This window comes from Hemitrygon akajei, chromosome 1 (assembly GCF_048418815.1).
Source record: "Hemitrygon akajei chromosome 1, sHemAka1.3, whole genome shotgun sequence".
NCBI classification, from domain to species: domain Eukaryota; kingdom Metazoa; phylum Chordata; class Chondrichthyes; order Myliobatiformes; family Dasyatidae; genus Hemitrygon; species Hemitrygon akajei.
In genome coordinates this window covers 163,422,879-163,448,018 of record NC_133124.1, presented here as the reverse complement: position 1 = coordinate 163,448,018, position 25,140 = coordinate 163,422,879, and the positions used below count along the sequence as shown (strand labels likewise).

Sequence of the window (25,140 nt, the reverse complement as noted above, 5' to 3'; positions counted from 1 at the left end):
ATTTATGCTGCCGTTTATATGAGATTCACGGGCGCCGCAATCAGGAAGCCCGGGAGAACCAAAGGGACGCTCTGCCCGCCGCGCTGACACGCACAGACAGACTCAGACTCACAGACAGCGGATCTCGAGAAACACGGGGAAAAGGGAATTAGGAGAACAAGAGGAATAAACGGGTGGAGGGGGGGGGGGGGGGGGGAGAGCGGCCGGGATAGTCACAGGTTTAGTCAGGCGGGGATTTAATTAGTTGGGGGTTTAATTAGTTCAGCCCCTTTTAACCCTGTTTTGTTCTATGTACCATTTCCCGTCTCCAGTTTCGCATCGCAACAGGCAATGTATGCCCACATTCCCCTCGCTGGGATCCCGAGTTGCCTCCGACCCCCGTTCCAAACGGTAGTCACTATCCCTCCTCAGGTTGAAACCCCTACTCCTCTATCGCCAACACAACGCATTCCCGTCCCGGACCCTACATACCTTCCCTTGGCAGTCACAGTCTCCTCCATCTGATCTGATACTCTGAGTGAGCACATTCAGCAAAGGAATGATCCTGTGAACTCAAAAAGGCAGGGTTTAATTCCAAGGTATCTTCTGCGAAATCGCTCGGTTGCATCAGTGCCACTGTCAGCGCCAGTGTTAAAACGTTCACGAGGGCCACGTGACTCATCACCATATAATCCGACTCGCTTCCGGGTTCGGAAGCAGAAGAGAGCTGGTTCTGCTTCTTGTGACTGTTGTTCTCCCGACTTTCCAGCTCACTCCTCCCTCGTACCTTTCCCTCCGGCCAGTGGGATTTGGATTGAAATCTCCCCACTCTGTCGGCTACCACGGGGCAGTGAGATGATGCTGTTCACTGGAGGAGGAGCGGGTAAGTTCAGCGCTACCGTGTCCCGAACCCAGAGAACGAGTACGAGTGTGCCGTGAATTTAGCCTCTCCGCGGTTTAACTCAATTCTACTTGTTTGTCGTTTCTCCCATCCGCCCTCCCGCCTATCGACTGAAGTCGACAGAGAGCGGAGCCGTCTTGTTACGTAGGAACGTGAGAAGGAGCTGGAGTTGGCCCTCTGGCCCGTCGAGCCTGCTCCGCCATTCAATAAGATAATGTCCATCTGGTCATGAACTCATCTCCACCTACCTGCCTTTTCCCCATAACCCTTAATCCCCCAAACTATGCAAAAATCCATCCAACCTCATCTTAAATATATTTACTGAGGGAGCTTCCACTGCTTCATTGGGCAGAAAATTCCACAGATTCACAGGTTTATTAGTTAACAATCAGCTTACAGATTCGGACATTTTAAGTTTGTGCAGTCGTGCCCTTGGGCTGAAGTTTTAAATACTTTGTTTTGGTTTATGTCTGCTCTATATTAAAGTTCTCTTTCCTTTTATTTATTACTATACCTTTTTATTTTTAGTTATTAGTTTTAGGAAAGTATTAACATTTTGACTTGGTGATTAATTAATATGAAGATTGTATTCTGATTTAATTCTTAAGACCTTGTTTTCTAAAATGGCGTACAAAGGTTTTTTTTACTTAGCTGGTGTCTGGCATTGTTTTGACTATGGGTGATTTTTTTTTTCTTTAAAATTTGGAGACTTGCCATGGAGAGATGGAGTTTGGGGCGGGTCTCAGATAGTTTCCTGGCTTTGGGGGTGGGGTCTTCTTTAGTTAAGTACCGGTAGTTTGCTTTTGAGCTCGTCAATTTCATCGACTTTGCCTCTAACTTCCACCCAACCCTCAAATTCAATTGTTCCATCTCGGACACTTCTCTCCCCTTTCTCGATCTCTCTGTCTCCATCTCTGGAGACAGACTGTCCACTGACATCTTCTATAAACCCACTGGCTCCCATAACTATCTTGATTATACCTCTTCCCACCCTGCCAAATGCAGAAATGCCATTCCCTATTCCCAGTTCCCCTCTCTCTCTGCCAGTGTCGGTGCGAGCAGCGGAGTGCGCAGGAGCAGAGTGCTGGGCTTTGGCTCAGCGGGCTTCGACAAGAAGCCTGCTTTTCATTTATTCTGACTAATCTGGGATCAGGTAATGGGGGAGACAGAGCAGTGGTGTGCTCTGTATGCAGTATGTGGGAGGTCAGGGTCAGCACAGTTGTTCCTGATGACCACACCTGCAAAAGGTGCATCCAGCTACAGCTCCTATCAGACCGAGTTAGGGAATTGGAGCAGGAGCTGGATGAACTACGGATCATTCGGGAGGCAGAGATAGATAGGAGTTATCGGGAGGTAGTCACACCGAAAAGACAGGAGGTAGGCAAATGGGTGACAGTCAAGAGAGGCAGGGGGAGCAGACAGAGAGAGCAGAGCACCCCTGTGGCCGTTCCCATCAAAAATAAGTATACCGTTTTGGATACTGTTGGTGGGGATAACCTACCAGGAACAAGCTGCAGTGGTCCTGTCTCTGGCACTGAGGTTGGACCCTCGACTAGGAAGGGGAGGAGGGAAGAGAAGAGAGCGGTATTGATAGGGGATTCTATAGTCAGGGGGCCAGATAGGAGATTTTGTGGGGAAGATCGGGAGTCTCGGATGGTATGTTGCTTCCCTGGTGCCGGGGTCCGAGACATCTCAGATCGGGTGCAGGTTACTCTCGAGAGGGAGGGCAAGAACCCAGATGTTGTGGTCCATGTAGGGACCAACGACGTGGGTAGGATGAGTGAGGGGGTCCTGCTTAGGGAGTTCAGGGAGTTAGGTGCGAAGCTGAAGAGCAGGACCTCCAGGGTAACAATCTCAGGATTGCTACCTGTGCCACGTGCGAGTGAGGCAAGGAACAGAAAGATTATACAGATTAATACGTGGCTGAGAGGATGGTGCAGGAGGGAGGGCTTCAGGTTTTTAGATAATTGGGCTTTGTTCCAGGGAAGGTGGGATCTGTTCCGAAGGGACGGTTTACACCTGAACTGGAGCGGTACTAACATTCTTGCAGGGAAGTTTGCTAGAGCTCCTTGGGGAGAGTTTAAACTAAATTTGCAGGGGGCGGGGATCCAGAATGCGAGAGAGGATAGCGAGATGAAGAATAAAGGACAGGTGGGGACTACACGGTTCCGGAATATTAAGTGTGTAGTAGAGGAAGGTGGGGCGGAACAAGTGATAAGGAGGACTCGTGTATAGAGGGATGGTCTGACGGAACATGGAGTTAAATGTGTTGAAAGAATAAGTAAATGTAGGAAGGACAACAAAATTCTAGGGCCGTATAGCCCGATGGGAGTTCGGAGAGCTGGGTTAAGCACAATAGGCAGCGATTCAAACAGAGAGAGGAGAAATGGGTTAAAAATTCTATATCTGAATGCACGAAGTGTCAGAAATAAGGCGGATGAGCTTGAAGCCCAGGTGCGAATGGGTAACTATGATGTTGTTGGGATAACGGAGACGTGGCTGCAGGGAGATCAGACCTGGGAAATGAATGTACAAGGGTATACGTGCTATCGTAGGGACAGAAATGTGGGCAGAGGGGGTGGGGTGGCCCTGTTGGTGAGGAATGAGATTCAGTCCTTTGCAAGGGGGGACATAGGGTCAGGAGAAGTAGAGTCTGTGTGGATAGAACTGAGGAACAGTAAGGGTAAAAGGACCCAAATGGGTGTTGTCTATAGGCCACCAAACAGTAGCATGGATATTGGGTGCAAGTTGAATAGGGACTTAACATTGGCATGTGGCAAAGGTAATGTCGCAGTAGTTATGGGGGATTTCAACATGCAGGTGAACTGGGAGAATCAGGTTGGTGCTGGACCCCAGGATAGGGAGTTTGTAGAGTGCCTACGAGATGCATTCTTGGAACAGCTTGTACGAGAGCCAACCTGCAGAGTATTTTGTGTTTTCTTTTGGGCTGCCTTGAAATTACAAAAATATCTGTATTGTTCTAACTTTCCGTTCCTCTTTAAACTTTTTTCCACTTCCTTGTTCATGAGTTTCCTATGCAACTTGGTTAACCCTTTACATAACATATGGCTTATTTAAGGAAAATGGATAATATTATTAACTTTGTTTCATGGAACACGAATGGTTTGAATCATCCAATTAAACGGAAGAAGTTTTTCAAAATTTTTCGTAGATTGACTGCTCAGATTATTTTTGCACAGCAGACTCTTGAGGAAGGAGGATAATTAGCATTTTTTTAAAGGTTTTGGATAGGGCAACAGTTTCACTCAAACTCATCGACCAAAGTGAAAGGTGTTTACATTTTTATAGACCCTTCAATCTCATTTGTTCGTCATGACATAATCTCAGATCCTTATGGTAGATTTCTGTTAATGACCGGTTTACTCTATAACCAAAAAGTAGTTTTGGTTAATGTTTATGCAGCAAATACAGACTACCCTGAATTCTTTAAGCAGCTATTTATATCTCTTCCTAAATTAAATGAATATAGGTTAATAATGGGCAGAGATTTTAATTGCTGTTTGAATCCTATGTTGGATATGTCTGCGCCCAATCAGGTACTTCCAAACAAATCTGCTACTGTGGCGACCCACTTCCTAGCACACTCGAACCGGCTGACAATTAGCCAGCGTGCAGGCACAAAGGCCAGGTCCGCACCAAAGGGAGAAAAGCCTGCGGGGGTTTGTGAGTACGTGTCTCTTGGAGCATCCGCGCCCGGGGAGGGCGGGATGAGGGAGGCTTTAAAGCAAGGCTGTGAAGTTCGAATAAAATATTCTTTGATTGTAGTTTACCGACTCCGTGTCGTTATTTTAGCGCTGCGTGTAGCACACCGCTACAATTGGTGACCCCGACGGTCCAAACGATTTTTGGACCGGAGATGACCGACGCCGCATCTGTTCATGCGGTTTCGTTGAAACTGCCAAGCTTCTGGACGCTACGACCTCACCTTTGGTTCCAGCAAGCAGAAGCCCAATTCCACGTTCGGCAGATAACCTCGGAGGACACCCGTTACTACTACGTGGTGAGCTCCCTCGACCAGGACACAGCGGCCCAGGTTGCAGAGTTCGTACAGTCTCCCCCGGCGGACGGCAAGTACACGGCATTCAAAGCCCTGCTCATAGGGACTTTCGGGCTCTCCCGCCGCGAGCGAGCTGCCCGTTTACTGCACCTGGATGGCTTGGGAGACAGGCCTCCATCAGCTTTAATGAATGAGATGTTGTCTCTGGCCGACGGACACACCCTGCCTCATGTTTGAGCAGGCATTCCTGGAACAGCTGCCCGAGGACATACGCCTGCTGCTGTCCAACGCGGATTTCAGCGACCCCCGGAAGGTGGCAGCCCGGGCGGACTTGCTGTGGAACGCCAAGAAGGTGAGTGGGGCGTCCATCGCACAGAACACCCGGCCACGCTCCCAGCAGCAAACCAGTCCGGGCCCGGCCGCAGAGCCCGCTAACCCCAGAGGCAGGGGTGGGGAGCCCAACAAACAATGGTGTTTCTACCACCAGTGGTGGGACGCAGAAGCCCGCCGTTGTCGCCCGCCCTGCCAGTTCCCCGGAAACGCCAGGGCCAGCCGCCGCTGATGGCTAAGGCGGCTGGCCTTTGGGATAGCCTCCTGTATGTTTGGGACAGCAGGTCGGGACGCCGGTTTTTGGTCGACACCGGTGCCGAGATCAGCGTCTTACCTCCGACGAGTTACGACACCCGCAACAGGGCACCGGGTCCCCCCCTGAGAGCCGTGAACGGCAGCACAGTAAGGACCTATGGCACCCGTCCGGTGCGGCTACAGTTCGGCTCCAGCCAGTTCACGTGGGACTTCACACTGGCCGCCGTATCCCAACTGCTTCTGGGTGCGGATTTTTTGCGGTTTCACAGCCTACTGGTCGACCTGCCCAGGAAGAGACTGGTTCACGCCGAGAGCTTTCAGACGTTCTCCCTGGGTGCAGCCCAGTTGCCAGCCCCTCACCTCAGCTCCATCACGCTGTCCGACAACGACTTCACCAGGGTCCTGGCGGATTTCCCATCGGTTCTGGCACCGCAGTTCGCAGCAGCCATGCCCCGACACGGCGTACAGCACCACATCCCGACCCAGGGACCACCTCTCCATGCCCGTGCTCAGCGGCTTACCGTGGACAAGCTCCGACTTGCGAAGGAGGAGTTCAAGAGGATGGGGGAATTGGGGATCATCCGGTGGTCCGACAGCCCATGGGCCTCCCCCCGCACATGGTGCCCAAAGCAACGGGGCTGGAGACCATGCGGCGACTACCGCAGGCTGAACGAGGCTACAACACCGGACCGCTACCCTGTGCCGCACATTCAGGACTTTGCAGCAAACCTGCACGGCGCACGGATCTTCTCCAAGGTAGACCTCGTCCGAGGATACCATCAAATCCCGATGCATCCGGACGACGTCCCCAAAACGGCTCTCATCACCCCGTTCGGCCTTTTCGAGTTCCTCCTCATGCCGTTCGGCCTGAAGAATGCCGCACAGACGTTCCAGCGGTTAATGGATGCGGTGGGGCGCGACCTGGACTTCGCATTCATCTATTTGGACGACATCCTCATAGCCAGCAGCAGTCGTCAGGAGCATCTGTCCCACCTCCATCAACTCTATGCCCGGCTGAGTGACTACGGTCTAACAATCAACCCGGCCAAATGCCAATTCGGGCTCGACACCATTGACTTCCTGGGCCACAGGATTACTAAAGACGGGGCAACCCCTCTGCCCGCTAAGGTAGATGCGGTCCGCCATTTCCCCCGACCCACCATGGTCAAAGGCCTTCAGGAATTCGTAGGTATGGTCAATTTCTACCACCGCTTCCTCCCTTCAGCTGCCCGGATCATGCGCCCCCTGTTCACCTTGCTGTCCGGTCCGGGCAAGGACATTACCTGGGACGAAGAGTCCGCCGCCGCTTTCATTCAAACGAAGGAAGCCTTGGCAAACGCCGCGATGCTAGTGCGCCCCAGAATGGAAGTCCCTACCGCCCTCACAGTGGACGCATCTAACACGGCAGTCGGTGGGGTACTGGAGCAGCTCATCGCGGGCCGCTGGCAACCCCTGGCGTTTTTCAGCAAACACCTGCGGCCACCCGAGCTCAAATACAGTGCTTTCGACTGGGAGCTGTTGGCGCTATACCTGGCAATCCGGCATTTCAGGTACTTCTTAGAAGGCAGGCCCTTCACCGCGTTCACGGACCACAAACCGCTTACCTTTACGTTCATGAAGGTGTCCGATCCCTGGTCGTCCCGCCAGCAGCGCCATCTGTCCTACATCTCTGAATACACAACGGACGTCCGGCACGTCTCGGGTAAGGACAATGTCGTGGCGGATGCGCTTTCTCGCCCTAACATTCACGCCTTTTCCCAAGGGGTAGACTTTGAGGCGCTGGCAGAGGCGCAGCAGGCAGGCGAGGATATAGATAGATAGATACTTTATTCATCCCCATGGGGAAATTCAACATTTTTTCCAATGTCCCATACACTTGTTGTAGCAAAAACTCATTACATACAATACTTAACTCAGTAATAATATGATATGCATCTAAATCACTAACTCAGAAAGCATTAATAATAGCTTTAAAAAAAAGTTCTTAAGTCCTGGCAGTTGAATTGTAAAGCCTAATGGCATTGGGGAGTATTGACCTCTTCATCCTGTCTGAGGAGCATTGCATCGACAGTAACCTGTCGCTGAAACTGCTTCTCTGTCTCTGGATGGTGCTATGTAGAGGATGTTCAGGGTTTTCCATAATTGACCGTAGCCTACTCAGCGCCCTTCGCTCAGCTACCGATGTTAAACTCTCCAGTACTTTGCCCACGACAGAGCCCGCCTTCCTTATCAGCTTATTAAGACGTGAGGCGTCCTTCTTCTTAATGCTTCCTTCCCAACACGCCACCACAAAGAAGAGGGCGCTCTCAACAACTGACCTATAGAACATCTTCAGCATCTCACTGCAGACATTGAATGACGCCAACCTTCTAAGGAAGTACAGTCGACTCTGTGCCTTCCTGCACAAGGCATCTGTGTTGGCAGTCCAGTCTAGCTTCTCGTCCAACTGTACTCCCAGATACTTGTAGGTCTTAACCTGCTCCACACATTCTCCATTAATGATCACTGGCTCCATATGAGGCCTAGATCTCCTAAAGTCCACCACCATCTCCTTGGTCTTGGTGACATTGATCCCGAGTTACAGAACCGCAGTCTCCGGTTTGCAGCTCCAGGCCCTCCCCGTAGGCCCAGGTGAGAGGACCCTACTCTGTGACGTCGCCACCGGCCAGCTCCATCCCGTCGTCCCGGCACCTTGGCGGCGACGTGTTTTCGACTCCATTCATAACTTAGCGCACCCCTCCATCCGCACTACCGTCCGGATGGTCTCCAGCAGGTTCGTTTGGCACGGACTCCGCAAGCAGGTCAGTGAATGGGCCAAAACGTGCATGCACTGCCAGACGGCCAAGGTGCAGTGGCACACCAGAGCTCTGCCGCAGCAGTTCCACCCCACCCACCGGCGTTTCGACCACATTCATGTGGATATCGTGGGCCCCTTGCCAGTGTCGCGCAGAGCGCGGCACCTCCTGACTATCGTGGACCGGTTCACAAGATGGCCAGAGGCGATCCCGCTCACCGACACCACCTCTGAATCTTGCGCCCGGGCACTGATCGCCACCTGGGTGTCCCGCTTTGGTGTACCGGCCCACATTACCTCCGACAGAGGCGCCCTGTTCACCTCCAGCCTGTGGTCAGCTATGGCCAGCCTTTTGGGGACTCAGCTGCACCACACCACTGCCTACCACCCACAGTCGAACGGCCTGGTGGAGCGTTTACACCGTCACCTAAAGTCGGCTCTCATGGCACGCCTGCGAGGAGCTAACTGGGTGGACGAGCTTCCTTGGGTCCTACTCGGCATCCGCACGGAGCCCAAAGACGATCTGCACGCTTCGTCGGCCGAGTTGGTGTACGGCGCACCCCTGGTTGTCCCCGGGGAGTTCATACCAGCCCCAAGGGGGCAAGAGGAAGAACCCGCAGCAGTCCTGGGCAGACTACGCGAGAGGCTCGGCAACCTGGCCCCCATACCCACTTTGCAGCATAGGCAGAACCCGACCTGCGTACCCAAAGACCTGCAGAACTGTAAGTTTGTGTTTGTACGAAAGGGCAGGCATCGGCCACCGCTGCAACGGCCCTACGAGGGGCCGTTCACGGTGCTCCGGAACAACGGGTCCACGTTCGTGCTGGACGTTGGGGGGAGAGAGGAGGTTTTCACGGTGGACCGACTCAAACCGGCCCACGTGGACCTGGCGCAACCGGTCGAGTTTCCGGCACCGCGGCACAGAGGCCGACCTCCCAAACAGGGTCCGGCCCAGACTGTGGACATTGGGGGGTGTATCGCCGGTTCCGGGGGGGGGGGGGTTATGGGGGTTATGTGGCGACCCATTTCCTAGCGCACTCGAACCGGCTCACAAATAGCCAGCGTGCAGGCACAAAGGCTAGGTCTGCAACAAAGGGAGAAAAGCCTGCGGGGGTTTGTGAGTACGTGTCTCCTGGAGCATCCGCGCCCGGGGAGGGCGGGATGAGGGAGGCTTTAAAGCAAGGCTGTGAAGTTCGAATAAAATATTCTTTGATTGCAGTTTACCGACTCCGTGTCGTTATTTTAGCGCTGCGTGTAGCACACCGCTACACTACCTTTATTAATTCCTTTTTAGTTGACTCAGGAATTTTAGAAATTTGGAGGGTTTTTACATCCTAATGAAAAAGAGTTCTCTTTCTTTTCTCACATTTATCATAATTATTCTGGAATTGATTATTTCTTTATTGATTCTCGTTTAGTTTTGTCTGTTACTACCTGTGAGTATGATGCAATCGCCATTTCCGATCATGCCCTTTGAAATTATCAATTAAATTTAATGATGTGAATTTTAGTACTAGACAATGGTGGTTCAATTCTATCTTGCTTCAAGATTCAAATTTTGTTAATTTCATTAAAGAACAGATTGAATTTTTCCTTTCATCTAATTCAACGGAAGAAATTTCTGGTGGGATATTATGGGATACCTCTAAAGCATTTATCCGTGGACAAATTATTTCATATTCTGCGGGATTGAAAAAACGAATTAATAGTGAGATACGTACATTGGTTGATAAGATTAAAGAAGTTGATAAATAATATTCTATTGCTCCCAATTTGGAGCTTTACAGAGAGTTGAACTTCAGATACAACATAGCTTGTTAATAACATCTCTGATTGAAAATCAATTACTTAAATCTAGGAGTCAATTTTATATACATGGTGATAAATCAAATAAATTATTGGCTAAACAATTGAAAGCTGCTTTGGCGGAACGACAGATTAATAAAGTTCGTAGACGGGACAGTACTTTGTCGGTTAACCATGATGAAATTAATAAATCTTTTCAAGAATTTTATACTAATTTATACCAATCAGAATTTCTGGATGATCCTACTATAATGCATGATTTTTTTTAAGGAAATTAAATATTCTGAAATTACCAGTTCATGAATGTTTTGCATTAGATGCACCCATTACTGAAGAAGGCAATTTTTTCAATAAATTCTGGTAAAGCACCTGTCCCAGATGGATATACAGCTGAAATTTTAAAAAACTTTTTGAGATTTACTCTCTCCCTGGTTATGCAGAATGTTTAAAGATGCTTTATTAGTAGGTAAATTACCACAATCCGTTTATGAAGCATCTATTTAATTCCTAAAAAAGATAAAGATCTCACTGAATGTGCATCATACCAGCCTATATCTTTGTTGAATGTGGATTCTAAGATCTTTTCCAAAATATTAGCAATTAGATTAGAGAAGGTATTGCCTCAAATTATTTCTGAGGATCAGACAGGATTTATTAAAAATCGTTACTCACATTTTAACATTAGGAGGTTAATGAACATTGTATACACTGCGTCATCTAATACTTCAAAATGTGTTATTTCGCTTGACGCCGAGGAGGCATTTGATAGACATGAATGGGATTATTTAATATACTTGAGAAATTTAATTTTAGTTCATCTTGGATTCAAATGTTATACCCTTGGCTGCTGTATTAACCAATAATCAGAGATCACCTTTCTTTTGGGCTTTTTCAAGGTACCAGACAGGGCTGTCCTTTTAGCCCTTTACTATATGATATCCTTGGAGCCCTTGGCAATTGTTATTCATGATTTACCTGATATATTTGGCATTATGCGGGGGAATGGGACGCATAAAATATCACTATATGTAGATGACCTGTTATATATTTCTAACTTGGAGAAATCCATTCCTGCAGTTATAACACTACTTGCCCAGTTTAGTAGATTTTCTGGTTACAAATTGAGTCTTGATAAGAGTGTGCTTTTCCCATTAAATATGCAAGTTCCAATTTACAGACAATCACCATTTAGATTGGTTACTGATTATTTTACTTGGGGGTTAAAATTGCTAAGTATAAGGATCTACTAAAAGTTAATTTTTTTTTTACCTTTAATTGATCATGTTAAACAACTGTTTACTAAATAGTCCCCAATGTCCTTATCTTTGATTGGTAGAATTAATGCGATTAAGATGTTTATTTTACCTACATTTCTGTAACTATTTCAGGAGGTATCAATTTTTATTCCCAAATCTTTTTTTGATATTATTGATTCTAAAATTTCTTCATATATATGGCAGTATAGAAATCCCAGCTTAAGAAAGAAATATTTACAGAAATCAAAAAAGGAAGGCGGTTTGGCTTTGCCAAATCTTAGATTTTATTATTGGGCAATTTATATTCGATATTTAATGTTTTGGACACTAGCTGGATGAAACTCAATCCCCAAGATGGATGAACCTTGAGCGGGAGTCTGTACAGGGGTTTTCATTGGCTTCTATTCTAGGAGCTGCGCTTCCCTTTGCAGTTACTAAATTGAATAAACAAATGATTAATCCAATAGTTAAACATACAATACAAATATGGTTTCAATTTCGTAAATATTTTGGAATGAATAAATTTATCCTGTCAATTCCTATTGTAACTAACTTTTTTTCCAACCATCTACAATTGACCAAGCTTTTGTTTTAAGGAAAACAAAAGGAATAACATGTTTTCATGATTTATTCATGGATGATTGTTTTATGTCTTCTCCTTCTTCTGAATTCCAGTCAGTACATTCCCAAGCGACTCAATCTGTCCTCATAGTCTAATCCCCTCATCTCTAGAATCAGCCTGGTGAGCACCACCTCCAAAGCCAGTCCATCCTTCCTCAAGTAAGGAGACCAGAACTGCACGCAGTTCTCCAGGTGCGGCCTCACCAGTACCCTGTACAGATGCAGCATAGCCTCGTTGCTCTTAAATTCAATCTCTCTAGCAATGAAGGCCAATGGGATCATTTGCCTTCTTGATAGCCTGCTGCACCTGCAAACCAACCTTTTGTGATTCATGCACAATCACTCCCTAGTCCCTGTGCACAGTACCATGCTGTAATTTTTCCCCATTTAACTAATAATCTGCTCTTCCATTTTCCCTTCCCAAGCATTTACACATTTACCTACCATTGTATTCCGTCAGCGCCCAATCTTAAGGCACAAACTAACGGAGATGGGAGTAGACTCTCACATGGTGGATTGGATAGTGGACTACTTGACAGATAGACCTCAGTATGTGCGGTTGGGAGACTGTAGGTCTGACACGGTGGTCAGCAGCACAGGAGCGCCGCAGGGAACCATACTCTCTCCGGTCCTGTTCACCCTGTACACATCAGACTTCCAATATAACTCGGAGTCCTGCCATGTGCAGAAGTTCGCTGATGACACGGCCATAGTGGGGTGTGTCAGGAATGGACAGGAGGAGGAGTATAGGAAACTGATACAGGACTTTGTGATATGGTGCAACTCAAACTACCTGCGTCTCAATATCACCAAGACCAAGGAGATGGTGGTGGACTTTAGGAGATCTAGGCCTCATATGGAGCCAGTGATCATTAATGGAGAATGTGTGGAGCAGGTTAAGACCTACAAGTATCTGGGAGTACAGTTAGACAAGAAGCTAGACTGGACTGCCAACACAGATGCCTTGTGCAGGAAGGCACAGAGTCGACTGTACTTCCTTAGAAGGTTGGCGTCATTCAATGTCTGTAGTGAGATGCTGAAGATGTTCTTTAGGTCAGTTGTGGAGAGCGCCCTCTTCTTTGTGGTGGCGTGTTGGGGAGGAAGCATTAAGAAGAGGGACGCCTCACGTCTTAATAAGCTGGTAAGGAAGGCGGGCTCTGTCGTGGGCAAAGTACTGAAGAGTTTAACATCGGTAGCTGAGCGAAGGGCGCTGAGTAGGCTACGGTCAATTATGGAAAACTCTGAACATCCTCTACATAGCACCATCCAGAGACAGAGAAGCAGTTTCAGTGACAGGTTACTATCGATGCAATGCTCCTCAGACAGGATGAAGAGGTCAATACTCCCCAATGCCATTAGGCTTTACAATTCAACCGCCAGGACTTAAGAACTTTTTAAAAGCTATTATTAATGCTTTTTGAGATAGTGATTTAGATGCATATCATATTTTTACTGAGTTAAGTATTGTATGTAATTAGTTTTGCTACAACAAGTGTATGGGACATTGGAAAAAAGGTTGAATTTCCCCATGGGGATGAATAAAGTATCTATCTATCTATCTATATCTCTCTGCAGACTCTCTGTATCTTCGGCACAATTTGCTTTTACACTCAATTTAGCATCATCAGCAAACTTAGATACACTACACTCGGTCCCTTCTTCCAGATCTGACACCAGATCCGCTCCCGCTCCCTGGACATAGGATCTGTACGTCTCTCCCACTCACACACACATTCCTGTTCCACCATTGGGAGTACCTACAGGAGGAGCTGCCTTGAGAAGGCAACATCCGTCATCAAAGATCTTCACTTTTGGGCCGTGCAATCTTCTCGCAGCTCCCGCCATTCAGCCCTCCACACTGTCTACAACACCCCCAACTTTGTGTCATCAGCAAATGTACTAACCCATCCCTCCACTTCCTCATCCAGGTCATGTATAAAATTCACAAGAAGGAGGGGTCCCAGAACAGATCCCTGAAGCACACCGCTGGTCACTGAACTCCACGCAGGAGTACGAGCTATCTATAACCAAACTTTGCCTACTGTGGGCAAGCCAATTCTGCATCCACAAAGCAAGGTCTCTTTGGATCCCATGCCTCCTTACTTTCTGAATGAGCCTTGCATGGGGAACCTTATCAAATGTCTTGGTGAAATCCATATACAGTGGCATGCAAAAGTTTGGGCACCCCTGGTCAAAATTTCTGTTACTGTGAATAGCTAAGCGAGTAAAAGATGACCTGATTTCCAAAAGGCATGAAGTTAAAGATGACACATTTCCTTAATATTTTAAGCAAGATTACTTTTTTATTTCCATCTTTCACAGTTTCAAAATAACAAAAAAAAAAGGGCCCGAAGAAAAGTTTGGGCACCCTGCATGGTCAGTACTTAGTAACACCCCCTTTGGCAAGTATCACAGCTCATAAACACTTTCTGTAGCCAGAATTTGCTAGTATTTAATTGAATTCATTCTTCCCTCTACCAGTGAAATGTTCCCCGTGCCACTGGCTGCAACACAAGCCCAAGTGGGGGGTGGGGGGTGGGTGGAGAGGAGAGGGCAGTTGGAGAAGTGTTCTTTTCATGAAATTCTACACTTTTTTCCCCCAAACATACCTTTGCTCATTTGCGGTCAAAAAGTTCTATTTTAACTTCATCAGTCCACAGGACTTGTTTCTAAAATGCATCAGGCTTGTTTAGATGTTCCTTTGCAAACTTCTGACGCTGAATTTTGTGGTGAGGACGCAGGAAAGGTTTTCTTCTGATGATTCTTCCATGAAGGTCATATTTGTGCAGGTGTCACTGCACAGTAGAACAGTGCATCACTACTCCAGAGTCTGTTAAATCTTCTTGAAGGTCTTTTTGCAGTCAAACGGGTTTTGAGTTGCCTTTCTAGCAATCCTCCGTGCAGTTTGCTTGGAAGGTTTTCTTGGTCTTCCAGACCTCAACTTGCCTTCCACCATTCCTGTTAACTGCCATTTCTTAATTACATCACGAACTAAGGAAACAGCTACCTGAAAATGCTTTGCTATCTTCTTATAGCATTCTCCTGCTTTGTGGGCATAATTTATTTTAATCTTCAGATTGCTGAAAGTTCGGCTGGCAGTGTTAGTCTAGAGAAACCTGAGGTGGAAAACCTCTTGTGCGTGTGGATGCTGTGTGATCTGTTCCCCCGTTACAAATCAGTACCACGAAATAACAGCAAGTACAATTAAATGATTTAACTCTTTAATTCTTCATTTGACTAAAGGGTTAGTAAAGTAAAACAAAAAGAAAAGGGCCCATTTTAATGAAACAGTCGAATGGGCACAAGTTGGAGCTCACAGTTTCCTCCCGCTGGTCCTTTTCTTTTCACAATATTTTTATTCAGAAGAAAAAACAAGATTTACAGAGTGATACATAACATAAATTGTGTACATTCATATATTGTAATAGAATTGATCAAAATGTTATAGCATATCACATAAAGGTATACCACTCTGTAATCAAAAATTTAAAGATAGGTCATACATCATAAAAGAAATTTTTTATATAAAAAAGTCAACCCCCTACCAACTACCAAAGAAAAAAGCTGATGGATGATAATAGATAAATTAGAAAAAAAACCATATTCGCTTAAGAAGAGAAGATAGAAATATACATAAAAGTCTGTGCACTGTTAAGCTTTATAAATTGGAAAAGTAATTTAGGAAAGATCCCCAGATATCATAAAAAGATTGTTTCAAATTTAAGACTGAGCAGCGGATCTTCTCTAAGTTTAAATAAGACGTAATATCACGTAGCTATTGAAGATGTGCAGGAGGGGTAGACTCCTTCCATTTAAGTAAGATTGTTCTCCTTGCTAAAAGAGAGGTAAACCTGTAAGTTAGGAGTATTTAAAGTTATATCTTCATTTGCAATAATACCAAACATGGTGGTAAGGGGATTTGGGTCAAATTGGACCCTAAAAAGTTGTGAGAAGGTATGGAATACTTCCCGCCAAAACTTTTCAATTTTAGGGCAAAACCAAAACATGAATTAAAGAGGCATCAGCAGAGTTGCATTTATTACCAAGTGGAGAAACATTCGGATAAAAACTGAGAGTTTCCAGTGATACAGAATAACCTATCAACTGGTCAAGTTCAATTGTATGACACACACTGCAAAGGAGCTTCTGGAAAAGTACAGAATCACCTGTACTACTGTTACTGAAAACTCAATGAACAATTACTCATACAGGTGATTATATAAACATTATTAGCAAACTGGAAGAAAAAGAACAATGTTACTCTAATCCAACACTACCTTCCTGTCTGCACTGAAACAATGTCAAAGGTCAACAGCAAAATAAAGCATCTTAAGGAAGGTCTTACCTGCGACTTCTCACTGCTCCCCCTCCCCACACCTGGGTCACTTACTCAGCCTCTTCACGCCAGAGCCTCTCAGCTCCCAACTCCAAAGACTCCAGCCTGCTTGACCCCAACTTCATTCTATTAGCTGCTGTTCATTACCTGATTACCCAATCACTATCGACTATCAATTTGCAAATGTGTCTCCTTTAAGGTCCTAGTGAGGTGAAACTTACCACCAAGTGGGACTGGGAAACGTTCGAAAAACCAACAGAGGGCAACTACAACAGCCACAAGGAAGGAAAAGTTGAAGTATGAAGGTAAGCGAGCTTAGCAAGAGTGCATGGCATTTCAGGAGAAATACGAGCATGGATAGAGCTTTGGCTATTGGAAGGGGGCAAAGAGTGGGAATTTAAGAGGTTCTTTTCTGATTGGCTGCCGTTCCTCAGGGGTCAGTTTTGGGGCTACTTCTCTGTACATTGTATATCAGTGATTTGGCTGATAGAATTGCTGGCTTTGTGGCCAAGTTTGTGGATGATACAGAGATATGTGGAGGGACAGGTAGAATTGTGGAAGGAGAGAGGGTGCAGAAGGACTTGGATTGATTCTGAGAATAGGCAAAGAAATGACAATTTTCCAAATGGAGAGAAAATTTACTCTAGCATTCCAACATAGCTGAACCATTTTTCCCTCTCAGCCCCAATCTCCTGCCTTCTCCCCATATCCCTTCATCCCTGACCAATCCATCAATCTCTGCCTTAAATATAACCAGTGACTTGGCTTCCACAGCCATCTGTGGCAACAAGTTATAGGTTGTGTGTGAGGGTGTGTTTTGGTTGTGTGTTTGTGTGAGGGTGTCTGCAGGTTGATGAAGGGAGATTGGGGCACTCAATGGATTTCTTGTTTTTAGCCGAGACACCAGACACGCTGGTCAGACGGACGTAGCAGTCTGTCACGTGATCCTTCTGCTCCCGCCATATCATCAGGACAGCACAGAATTGACTTCCGAGCACCTCCGAGCCAAGCTTTACGATCGACAGTGCATGTTGTACAACAGACGTGAGGAGCCCAGGCTTTGTCTGAATCGCCAATTTTCCACCCAAAGAACAGTAAAGGCTTTCTTAATAAGAGGAGTCAATTTCTGTCCTTGAGATCTTAGTGTATACTCGTCACAAATGTGACAAAGTATCGTAGTTGTTGCAACATTGGTAAGACATTCTGCAATCACAAATACTCCTGAAAATCCTGAGTGAAAAACCTTCCTCTAATATACCCCTTGAACTTCCCTCCCCTTAACTTAAAGCCATGTCCTCTTGTACTGAGCAGTGGTGCCCTGGGGAAGAGGCACTGGCTGTCCACTCTGTCTATTCCTCTTAATATCTTGTACACCTCTATCATGTCTCCACTCATCCTCCTTCTCTCCAAAGAGTAAAGCCCTAGCTCCCTTAATCTCTGATCATAATCCATACTGTCTAAAGCAGGCAGCATCCTGGTAAATCTCGTCTGTACCCTTTCCAATGCTTCCACATCATTCCTGGGATGCTTTATTCCCTTTTGAAAACCTGTCCTGCCTTGTAGCATCCACCCTGCCTAAGCATGCCCAGGAATACCTGGACACGATGGAGAACTTTTCATTTTACATTGTGGGCAACATTTTAATTGATTTGAATAATGAATTGAAATAGCAAATATAAGTGATTTTTAAAAAATGGTGAGTGGTAGGGAAATCTCATGGTGATTTTGTTTGATCAGCAGCCCAAAATCCATAAAGTACACCAGAAGTATTCAGGAAGCAAATTCTTTGTTGTCCGGTGTTATTGACCTTGTAGGAAGGAAACCAGAGGGTCGAGCCAGTCCTCATCGGAAGGTCAGAGGTGGAGAGGGTCAGCAACTTTAAATTCTGAGGCGTTTTTATTTCAAATGACCTGTCCTGAGTTAACAAATAAATGCAATTATGAAGAAAGCATGGCAGCACCCCTACTTCCTTATGAGTTTGCAGAGATTCAGCGTGACAGACTTCTATAGATGTGTGGTGGAGAGTATATTGACCGGCTGCATCACAGCCTGGTATGAAAACACCAATGCCCTCGAATGGAAAATTCTACAAACAGTAGTGGATATGGCCCGGTCTATCACGGGTCAGCACCCACAACTATTGTCCACATTGATATTAAAGTTTACTTTGAACACTGGCCTGTGGTTTACTACAGGGTACCTCATGTGTAAAGTGTTAAAACCTGAGTTGTGAATGTTGGAGATATGATTGGTAGGTTTGTGACTAACACAAGTTGGTGGTGTTGTGGAGAGAAAGGAAGGTTGTCATGGATACAGATCGCATGGAAAGTTGTTCAGAGAGAGGCAGATGGAGTTCATTACAGGAACGGTACTAACATGGACAGAAGATTGGTTGACTGGCAGGAGGTGAAGAGTGGGATTGAAGGGGATCATTGTCTGGTTGGCTGCCAGGGACTCGTGGTGTTCCACAGGGGCCGGCGTTGGGACCACTTCTTTTCACAGTATAGGCCAATGATTTGCGTGGCAGAATTGATAGTTTTCTGGCCAAGTTTAAGGACGATACAAAGATAGGTTGAGGGGCGAGTAGTGTTGAGGAAGCTGGGAGTCTGCAGAATAACAAATTAGGAGAATGGGCAAAGAACATAGAAACATAGAATAGTACAGCACAGTACAGGCCCTTCGGCCCACATGTTGTGCCGACCCTCAAACCCTGCCTCCCATATAACCCCCCACCTTAAATTCCTCCATATACCTGTCTCGCAGTCTCTTAAACTTCACTAGTGTATCTGCCTCTACCACTGACTCAGGCAGTGCATTCCATGCACCAATCACTCTGAGTGAAAAACCTTCCTCTAATATACCCCTTGAAACTCCCTCCCCTTACCTTAAAGCCATGTCCTCTTGTACTGAGCAGTGGTGCCCTGGGGAAGAGGCACTGGCTGTCCAGTCTGTCTATTCCTCTTAATATCTTGTACACCTCTATCATGTCTCCTCGCATCCTCCTTCTCTCCAAAGGGTAAAGCCCTAGCTCCCTTACTGTCTGATCATTATCCATACTCTCGAAACCAGGCAGCATCGTGGTAAATCTCCTCTGTACCCTTTCCAATGCTTCCACATCCTTCCTATAATGAGGTGACCAAAATTGGACACAGTACTCCAAGTGTGGCCTAACTAGAATTTTATAGAGCTGCATCATTACATCGTTTCTCTTAAACTCTATCCCTCTACGTATGAAAGCTAACACCCCATAAGCTTTCTTAACTACCCTATCTACCTGTGAGGCAACTTTCAGGGATCTGTGGACATGTACCCCCAGATCCCTCTGCTCCTCCACAGTACCAAGTATCCTGCCATTTACTTTGTACTCTGCCTTGGAGTTTGTCCTTCCAAAGTGTACCATCTCACACTTCTCTGGTTTGAACTCCATCTGCCACTTCTCAGCCCACTTCTGCATCCTATCAATGTCACTCTGCAATTTTCGACAATCCTCTACACTATCTACAACACCACCAACCTTTGTGTCGTCTGCAAACTTGCCAACCCACCCTCCTACCCCCATATCCGGATCGTTAATAAAAATCATGAAAAATAGAGGTCCCAAAACAGATCCTTCTGAGACACCACTAGTCACAACCCTCCAATCCAAATGTACTCCCTCCACCACGACCCTCTGCTTTCTGCAGGCAAGCCAATTCTGAATCCACCCGGCCAAACTTCCCTGGATCCCATGCCTTCTGACTTCCTGAATAAGCCTACCGTGGGGAACCTTGTCAAATGCCTTACTAAAATCCATGTAGATCACATCCACTGCACTACCCTCATCTATATGCCTGGTCACCTCCTCAAAGAACTCTATCAGGCTTGTTAGACACGATCTGCCCTTCACAAAGCCATGCTGACTGTCCCTGATCAGACCATGATTCTCTGAATGCCCATAGATCCTATCTCTAAGAATCTTTTCCAACAGCTTTTCCACCACAGACGTAAGGCTCACTGGTCTATAATTACTCGGAGTATCCCTACTATCTTTTTTGAACAAGGGGACAACATTCGCCTCCCTCCGATCCTCTAGTACCATTCCTGTGGACAACGAGGACATAAAGATCCTAGCCAGAGGCTGAGCAATCTCTTCCCTTGCCTCGTGGAGCACCCTGGGATGCATCCCATCAGGACCAGGGGACTTATCTACCTTCAGGCTCTCTAGTTTGCTCATCACTATCTCTTTAGTGACAGTGATTTTATCGAGGACCTCACCTCCCATTTCGTCCATAACATCTTTCTTTGGCATATTAGACATGTCCTCCACTGTGAAGACCAACAGAAAATAGTCGTTCAATACCTCAGCCATTTCCTTATCACCCAATATCAATTTCCCCTTCTTGACTTCCAAGGGACCTACCTTGACTTTAGCCACCCTCTTCCACTTTATAATTTATAAAAACTTTTGCTATCTGTTTTTATATTTTGTGCTAATTTACTTTCATACTCTATCTTCCCTTTCCTTCTTTCTTGTTTAGTTGTTTCTGTACCTTTTTAAAGTTTTCCCAATTCTGCGGTCTCCCACTAATCTTTGTGAATTTGTACAAATTAGCTTTTAATTTGATACTATGTTTTAGATAGAAGAATAGAAAACCTACAACACAATACAGGCACTTTGGCCCACAAAGTTGAGTCGAACATGTCCCTACCTTAGTAATTACTAGGGTTACCCATAGCCCTCTAGTTTTCTAAGCTCCATGTACCTATCCAAAAGTCTCTTAAAAGACCCTATCGTATCCGCCTCCACCACCTTTGCCAGCAGCCCATTCCACGAACTCACCACTCTCTGGTAAAAAACTTACCCTGACATCTCCTCTGTACCTACTCTGAAACACCTTAAACCTGTGCCCGCATGTGGCAGCTATTTCAGCCCTGGGAAAAAGCCTTTGACTATCCACACGATCAATGCCTCTCATCATCTCATACACCTCTATCAGGTCACCTCTCATCCTCCATCGCTCCAAGGAGAAAAGACCGAGTTCACTCAACGTATTCTCATAAGCCAAGCTCCCCAATCCAGGCAACATCCTTGTAAATCTCCTCTGCACTCTTTCTGTGGTTTCCACATCCTTCCTGCAGTGAGACGACCAGAACTGAGCACAGTCCTCCAACTGGGGTCTGAACAGGGTCCTGACCAACTGCAACATTACTCGTACCTCCTGAATTCAATTCCACGATTGATGAAGGCGAATACACCGTATGCCTTCTTAACCACAGCGTCAACCTGCGCAGCTGCTTTGAGTGTCCTATGGACTCGGACCCCAAGATCCCTCCGATCCTCCACACTACCAATACTATATTCTGCCATCTACTAAAATGAACCACTTCACAATTATCTGGGTTGGATTCCATCTGCCACTTCTCAGCCCAGTTTTGCATCCTATCAATGTCCCGCTGTAACCTCTGACAGCCCTCTACACTATCCACAACACCTCCATCAGCAAACTTACTAACTCATCCCTCCACTTCCTCTTCCAGGTCATTTATAAAAATCATGAAGATTAAGGGTCCCAGAACAGATCCCCGAGGCACACCACTGGTCACCGACCTACATGCAGAATACAACCACTCTTTAGCCATATAATCTTCTAGATCGCTAACATTACCCAGCTCTTTGAACCTTTTGTAAGCTTTTCTTCTTGACTAGATTTAATACAGCCTTTGTACACCACGGTTGCTGTACCCAACCAAAGCTTCCTTGTCTCACTGGAACGTAGCTACGCAGAACTCCACAAACATATCCCCTGAACATTTGCTGCATTTCTTCTGTACTTTTCCCTGAGAACATCTGTTCCTAATTGAAGCTTCCAGTGTCCTGCCTGATAGCCTCATAATTACCCTTACTCCAATGAAACACTTTTCTTATTTGTCTGTTCCTATCCCTCTCCAGTGCTGTTGTAAAGGAGATCGAATTATGATCACTATCTCGAAAATGCTCTCTCACTGAGAGATCTGACACCTGACCAGGTTCATTTCCCAATATCAAATCAAGTCCTCTTGTAGGCTTATCTACATATTGTGTCAAGAAACCTTCCTGAACACACCTAACAAACTCCACCTCATCTAAACCCCTCACTCTAGGGAGATGCCAATCGATATTTGGGAAAACAAAATCTCCCATCACGACAACAACTGGAGACATCCAGTATCATATTCCAGCAGTCCGATATCCACTCTTTCCTCTCGAGGAGAAGGTGGGAGGATGGAATTGAGAAGTATAACTCCTGACTGAATGGAGCAGTAGAGTCAATGGGCCAAATGGCCTCATTCTGCTCCTACATCCTCCAGAAGCTCTCTTCAACCTCCAGGTAGGGAATTGGAAGCCTCACCTGGAATTACCGTCTGTACATTGCACTCGTAGTGGTGTCCCACACCTTACCTCCGTCCATCCCTGCAGACATCTCATCCCAGTGATGAGATTATGAGAGGCAGAGAGAGCAGACAGCCAGCGTCCTTCCCCCAGTCTAACACTAGAGGGCACACTTTCCACATAAATTGGTATATTGAAGGATAACGATATTGGAAATTGTAGAGAGCAGTGGCTGCCCAGAGTGTGCTGCCAAGGGAGTTGGTGGAGGCAGATACAATACAGGCAGTTCAGGTGCTCTTAGACAGACACACATCAATTTGTAGAGGATATATTGAACATAGAAAAATGACAGCGCAATACAGGCTTTAGGCCCACAATGCTGTAACAAACATGCACTTACCTTAGAAATTAACCAGGGTTACCATAGCTCTCTATTTTCCGAAGCTCCATGTACCTATCCAGGAGTCTCTTAAAAGACCCTATCGTATCTGACTCCACCACCATTGCCAGCAGCCCATTCCACGCACTCACCACTGTCTGAGTAAAAATCTTACCCCTGACATCTCCTCTGTACCTACTTCCAAACACCCTAAAACTGTGGCTTCTCATGATAGTCATTTCAGCCCTGGGAAAAAGCCTCTGACGATCCACATGATCAATGCCTCTCATCATCTTATACACCTCTAGCAGGTCACCTCTCATCCTCCATCGCTCCAAGGAGAAAAGGCCAGGTTTACTAAAGCTATTCTCATAAGGCATGCTCCCCAATCCAGGCAACATCCTTGTAAATCTCCTCTGCACACTTTCTATAGTTTACACATATTTCCTGTAGTGAAGTGATCGGAACTGGACACAGTACATCAAGTGTGGCCTAACCAGAGTTTTATAGAGCTACATCATTACATCGTGACTTTTAAATTCTATCCTTCAACTTCTGAAAGCTAACATCCCATAAGCTTTCTTAACTACCCTATCTACCTTTGAGGCAACTTTCAGGGATCTGTGGACATGTACCCCCGGATCCCTCTGCTCCTCCACACTACCAAGTATTCTGCCATTTACTTTGTACACTGTCTTGGAGTTTGTCCTTCCAAAATGTACCACCTCACACTTCTCCGGGTCAAACTTTATCTGCCACTTCTCAGCCCACTTCTGCATCCTATCAATGTCACTCTGCAATCTTCGACAATCCTCTACGCTATCTACAACACCATCAACATTTGTGTCGTCTGCAAACTTGCCAACCAACCCTTCCACCCCCACATCCAGATCGTTAATAAAAATCCTGAAAAGTAGAGGTCCCAGAACAGATTCCTGTGGGACACCACTAGTCACAACCCTCCAATCTGAAAGTACTCCCTCCACCACGACCCTCCGCCTTCTGCAGGCAAGCCAATTCTGAATCCACCTGGCCAAACTTCCCTGGATCCCATGCCTTCTGACTTTCTGAATAAGCCTACCATGTGGAACCTTGTCAAATGCCTTACTAAAATCTATGTAGATCACATCCACTGCACTACCCTGATCTATATGCCTGGTCACATCCTTAAAGAACTCTATCAGGCTTGTTAGACATGATCTGCCCTTCACAAAGCCATGCTGACTGTCCCTGATCAGACCATGATTCTCTAAATGCCCATAGATCCTACCTCTAAGAATCTTTTCCAATAGCTTTCCCACCACAGACATAAGGCTCACTGGTCTATAATTACCTGGACTATCCCTACTACCTTCTTTGAACACGGGGACAACATTCGCCTCACTCCAATCCTCCCGTACCATTCCCATGGACAACGAGGACATAAAGATCCTAGCCAGAGGCTCAGCAATCTCTTCCCTCGCCTCATGGAGCAGCCTGAGGAATATTCCGTCAGGCCCCGGGGACCTATCCTTCCTAATGTATTTTGACAACTCCAACACCTCCTCTCCCTTAATAATATGAACATGCTCCAGAACATCAGCCTCACTCATATTGTCCTCACCGTCATCAAGTTCCCTCTCATTGGTGAATACCGAAGAGAAGTATTCACAGAGGACCTCGCTCACTTCCACAGACTGCAGGCACATCTTCCCACCTTTATCTGTAATCGGTCCTACCTTCACTCCTGTCATCCTTTTGTTTTTCACATAATTGAAGAATGCTTTGGGGTTTTCCTTTACCCTACTCGTCAAGGCCTTCTCATGCCCCCTTCTTGCTCTAATCAGCCCCTTCTTAAGCTCCTTTCTTGCTACCATATATTCCTCAATAGACCCATCAGATCCTTGTTTCCTAAACCTCATGTATGCTGCCTTCTTCCACCTGACTAGATTGTCCACCTCCCTTGTCACCCATGGTTCTTCACCCTACCATTCTTTATCTTCCTCACTGGGACAAATTTATCCCTAACATCCTGCAAGAGATCCTTAAACATTGACCACATGTCCATAGTACATTTTCCTACAAAAACATCATCCCAATTCACACCCACAAATTCCAGCCTTATAGCCTCATAATT

At 46.2% G+C, this 25,140-nt stretch overlaps 1 long non-coding RNA gene across 2 annotated transcripts in view; it reads left to right on the top strand.

Annotated features, from left to right (window-relative positions):
• Positions 1-676: 676 nt before the first annotated feature.
• Positions 677-25,140, top strand: part of LOC140731944 (uncharacterized) — a 96,377-nt gene continuing 71,913 nt past the window's right edge. The window contains exons 1-2 of one of the 2 annotated variants that reach the window (XR_012099948.1): positions 677-862; positions 16,496-16,601. This is a non-coding gene — a long non-coding RNA (uncharacterized lncRNA). The remainder of the gene's footprint in view (positions 863-16,495; positions 16,602-25,140) is intronic. The other variant, XR_012099949.1, reaches the window with a different exon arrangement.